Source organism: Phodopus roborovskii, unplaced genomic scaffold (genome assembly GCF_943737965.1).
Source record: "Phodopus roborovskii unplaced genomic scaffold, PHOROB, whole genome shotgun sequence".
NCBI lineage: Eukaryota > Metazoa > Chordata > Mammalia > Rodentia > Cricetidae > Phodopus > Phodopus roborovskii.
The window spans coordinates 603797-609075 of record NW_026126433.1 but is presented as its reverse complement, the minus strand read 5'-3'; the positions used below and the strand labels follow the sequence as shown (position 1 = coordinate 609075).

The following is a 5279-nucleotide window of genomic DNA, read 5'->3' as shown; positions in this document are numbered from 1 at the left end:
TTATATGTACCCTAATTGTCTTACAGCAGTTCATCAAGACAGGTAGCGAAATTCTACTTTTTAAAGGCAAAATGGGACTGACTGACTCACCCTCAATATTTCCTTTTATTTTCAAAAGGCAAAACAGCACAAAGAAGGTAATGCAGCAACTCTGCCTCACCTAGCCCCTCAGCAGCGCAGTGCTACTCATCTGACAACATCCATGCAGCTTGAGCCCATCATGGACTTGTCCCTGTCCTATCTCATCCCTATCAAGCAAAGAAAGGTTTGGCTTAGTGAGGTGCACTGTGTGACCCGTTATGTGAACACATGATCGGAAGAGCAAGTGAATGAGCAAATACATAGATCAGTGAACAAAGACACTTGTCTACAGGCCAGTGTCAGGCGGAAGCCAGCAGACTGCAAGTGGTAATTTCGTTCCAAATTGAACTGAGACCGTATTCATGTGAGCTATTTGTGGCCTCATCAGAGAAGTTTACAGGCTAATTATTGTGGGGCACAAAAGCCCCAGCCGCCATCCAGGAATGCCTGGCTCACATCTTAGAAGAATTGATTTAAATGCCATTAATTTCCCCTGATGATTCAGAGTCACTTTTCACTTAGGCCTCTGTAAATGGCAAAGAGGCATGCACACGTCCTTCCTGAATCTGTTAGTCATGATCGTTGGCAATCAGCTCTTGTGTTGCCTGTCGTGTGTCGCCTGGGGGAGCATGTGTCCCAGCCACCATATGGCTGAGCCAGTGACCCTCTTGCTTTTTCTCCTGTTAGACATCACATGAAAATGTGGTATTCATACTGATGCCCTGTTCTATTAATAAACGAAAAGGAACCTGCTCAAAGTGGATAGGAGGAAAAGAGATGGACGGATTTCAAAGGACAAGCTGGATTTGAATGGGAGACCTAGGTTTGGGCCTGTAGTCCTGGATCTCTATGTAGTGTGTGTGTGTGTGTGTGTGTGTGTGTGTGTGTGTGTGTGTGTGTGTGATGTTGTTGTTGTTGCTACTGCTGCTGCTGTTCTCAGGTGGCATCCATCCTGGCTTTTGAGACAAGGCCTCTCATTGGCTTTGAACTTGCCAGAGGAGGGTAGGCTATCTGTGCCTCCCCAAGGCTAAGACTACAGCATACACCGTTGAGCCTGGGTTTATTATGTGGTCCTGGGGGTGGAACTCTGGGTGCCAGGGTAGCTCTAAAGATGTGGATTCTCTCAGAGTAGTACTGGGATGCTCAGACAGCACCAAGTCTTTCTCTCTCTCCTTTTTCCTTTCTCTCTCCCTCTCTCTACCCAGAGAAAACAGTGTTGTCTGTATCTATGCAGAATTTGATAAAAAAAAAAATGCTGCTGCTGCTGTTTCCCTTTTATAGAAATAAAGAAAGAAAGAAAAAGAAATCACCTGGGAAAGAGAATGAGACACAATCCTGGGGAAAGAGGAGATTTTAGCTGCATGTCTTCCTCCTGTTTCCCTGTCTGTTGACACTCTGCTGTGCGTTTGAGAATCTGGATCAAAACCTTGTAACTGACTGGGATGGGAGGGCACAGACCTACACACCGATGCTGCTGGAGACTTTTATCTGTGCTATACTTTAAGAACTGGTCCTGGATTTGTGGCAGAGTAAAGGGGGCGGGGGTATAGGTCTATGATGCTGGCACAGAGGCTCCGGAAACAGAGCCGAGGACCTGTTCTTCGCTGCCTGTTGCTTCACCCTCCCCCTCTCGCTGTTTCATCTTTGACTCCAACATGCTGTGTCTGTGGAGCTGGGTCAGGGAGAGTAAATCAGACTTCAGCGGGAGAGAAAAAGATGAGGATGTTATTCCAACAATGCCCAAAAGAACTCGAGCCTTGTAATTGGTGAAGTAGCCCAGGTAGATGAGAGTACCAGCTCCTAGAGGGGAGCGGGGACTCATTTTGGAAAGGGTGTAGAGGAGAGTTTGAACTCCTGATTGACACGGAAGCATCTGAGCATAACTTGAGACATGGGGCAGAGCCACACACGTCTCACTCAGTCAGGAAGAAGATTATTATTGTCTAATTGAGCAGAGAGAGTGGTGCAGACTGATGTATTGACCGTACGGGAGCAGAACCCATTCTTCCACATGAAGCAGATCGCTTTCACGTGGGTGCCGCACAACCCACAATTCCTCTGGTAAGCCTTGGCTACACAGTTGTGGACACAAAGGTTTACGTGATCCCAATTCCCTGGTCTCATTTTCTACTACTCATGCCTCTGACGGGGGCCCGGGTGACCCATCTCATGTCAGATGAGCTACAAAGGGTTTTTCTCTTCGTGTTCTCCATGGTTTGTTTTCCTCTTTGATGGAAAGAAACGGCGCGTCAAAGTGAAGGGTGTGCAGTCAGTGGCACAGAAACCCCTCATCTGTCACTGACAACATCCCAGACTTATTCAGCCCCCTGCCCGGCTGCTGAGTGGGGATAGGATTGCCAGAAACCAGAGGAGAAAAGCTTTCAGAAAGTGAAACCAATTGGGAGTAATTAAGTTTTTCAAGCATGGAGTGAAATAGCTCTCCAGAAGTGGCAGACAGAGCCCACCTGGCTTCCAGAAATTTCCAAGGTGCTGTGCCAGGATAGTAAAGGGCTTTCTCTTGACTTTCTTGCTTCTCTTGGGGAAGTCTGGTAGATGCCATGCCAGCCAGTGCTACCGATCTAGCAGGCCTTTGGTGGGTTTACATTATGGAGGGGCAAGGGCTCTCAGTGCCTGGTCATGACTCCAGACTCAACCTTGCGACCTAAGTGAAGTCCACATGAACACAGCCCCTCATTGTCAAGAGCAAACAAGTCAAAGATAGACACCCCATCCAATAATCTAGATGGCAGAGTCCTCCAGCAAAACTGGAATTTTCTTTTAACATTAAAGGAAACCATTTGCACAATTTCGTCTTTGATTCACGTAATGAATCCACTTAAAATTAAGAGAAATCTCTCATCATAGATTGTTCCAGCTCTTTTTGTGCGATTCATTTTGTTAATGGTCAGATTCCTGGCTGGGTGGGTGGGGGGATTGGTGGAGCCGAACTCCAAGCTTTCCCAAGCACAGGCCTGCTGACAGGCTGCTAATAAAGCCGAGACAGGGTCCCTTTGTGCCTTTGATGGGGGAGGTGGGATAGCATCAGACTGAGGAAGGTCTTAAGCATGATGGCTGCCACGTGAGGAGATAAAGCCGAAAGCAGCCAGGGCCACAGACCTGCTTTGAAATGGAGGCCTGTGTTTGAACAAGGAATATTTGAAACTGCAACCAGGCAGTCTGGGCTAGAAAGGCCATTGGCAGTGGCCAATGGGCTCAGTATCTGAGGTATGTCATTCCTTTTTTTGGCTCTGGGTTCTGAGGCATGCACTCTTGTGCAGGGGCCATGTTAATCTTCTCTGTATCAGTCTAATTTTAGAATATGTGCTGCCAAATCGAGCACTGAAGCATGCACTCTTAACCTTCAACACACTCACACATGAGCAGTTTAGTAGAAATGTCTAGAACTGAAGGAGAAGGGGAAAGGAAGGATCGATGTGTGTAACCCTGTTCCACTTCCTCAGAGGGAATGAGAGGAAGTGATCTCAGGTATAGGACTGACTTTTATAAGTGTGATTGCACCTGAAACTCTGCACTAACTATGAAGCAATAGGCCTTGCTTAAAGATGTAGAAGCAAACCACAGAAATAAACCCACCAAACTCAGCCCTTCTTAGTGGGTCTCAGAGCAGGGACCCTGGGTCTGTGGCACTGACAGTGCCTGCAAACGTTTTAGAAATACAAAGATAGAAGGACTCAAGGATGGCATCCAGCAGTCTGTGTTTTAACAAAGCTTGTAACCTCCCACCCTTGGCCATTCAGTCCACCCTCAAACACCCTCATAAACCTAGATTCCCACACTGCTTAAAGCCTGCTGCCTCTTTTGAGATTCATGGAAGAATCTTAAAAGTGCAGAAAGGAAAGATGAGACTAAACTCAAAGGGGCATATACCAAACTCCAAATCTGAGGCTTTCTACCATAACATCTATAGCCTTGCCCTTTAACCTTTGTGTGGCCTCTCTCTTGGGCTAGCTCCAATGCAGCTTTCTCCAGTAGACATCTCATGCTCCTGGGACTTCAATATCTGCAATTCAACTTGGGCTTCACCTTCACAGCTTCCTGCACAGGAGTTCCATGCAAGGTCTCGGACATTCTGTCACAAGTTCTCTGGTCTCAGTGGCTTTCTCAAGCCTTGGCACAACTCTCCATAGCCCCATAATTTTTACATCCAATGTTAATGCAGCTGGATTTTCCAGAGAGCAGAGTTTCCAAAAGAGCTCAGTGTGCAGAAATAGAAGGATGCAGCCATCAGAACACAAGGTAGCCAGTCCACAGTGCCACCACAACTTGCCACTTTTTAGTCTATGTATGAAAGCTCACCATGACTCAAGGATTTCATCTAGTACAACATTTATTGAAAATGTTAAGTCCTTGGCTTTCTACAGCTTTTCTGATGCAATCAACCATAATATCCCAAAGTTTCATATGTAGTGAGCCAAGTTATGTAGAGAAAATTATATAGATTTATTATGAAAGATAGGTGGCAGAGGGATAGGAAAAGAGATAGAGTTGCGTGGATTTTCCTGAGGATGCATGAATGAATGAACATTTGCTTGTCCCAGATACAGAACCAACAAGAGCACAACATAATGGTTTCATTAAGTCCAACATGGTGGACCAAGGAATATACCACTTACAGAGCACAAGTGACTCCAAGACAGCTGGATCACTGAAAAGCCACCTACTGTGGAGCTCCTTGAATGACTTACAGGCAACTCAACACATCACAGAGTCTCCTCCATGTCCCTTGGCTGTTGTTCTCTTTCACAGCAGCTATTACCGCTTCCATAACTTGGGAGAAGGATCTTGTGAATCTGTTTGTTTCATGAATTTCCTGTGACTTGTGAGTTGTTTCCTTCCTGAGTCCCATGAGCTTTACTCACAGTCCTGGAGGAGATTTTTCAATTTGGAAGAATTATTACCAACACCATGAATGCTGTGTTTGGTGTACTGTAGCAAGATAAATAAAAGGCCCAGTGACTGATATTGGGGGTCAAGCTTCAAGCTGAAGATCAGAAAAGCAAAGTACCCATGCCAGTAGATCTTACCTCTATCTCATATTAGACCAAAGGGGTGATCCTCAGACTGTTCCCAACTTCACTGCTCCTCAGATTCACTCAGACTTCTATGCTCTCCTCATTGTGGCTGAAGACTCTTAGACTGACTACCGAAGACCCTGTTCCTATCTTTTATACCTCTCT

General features: G+C 46.0%; 1 non-coding gene across 1 annotated transcript; it reads right to left on the bottom strand.

Annotated features, from left to right (window-relative positions):
• Window positions 1-3312: 3312 nt before the first annotated feature.
• Window positions 3313-3421, bottom strand: LOC127223768 (U6 spliceosomal RNA). The gene has a single exon (XR_007834651.1). It is a non-coding gene; the product is annotated as a U6 spliceosomal RNA (small nuclear RNA).
• Between the last annotated feature and the right edge of the window lie 1858 nt (window positions 3422-5279).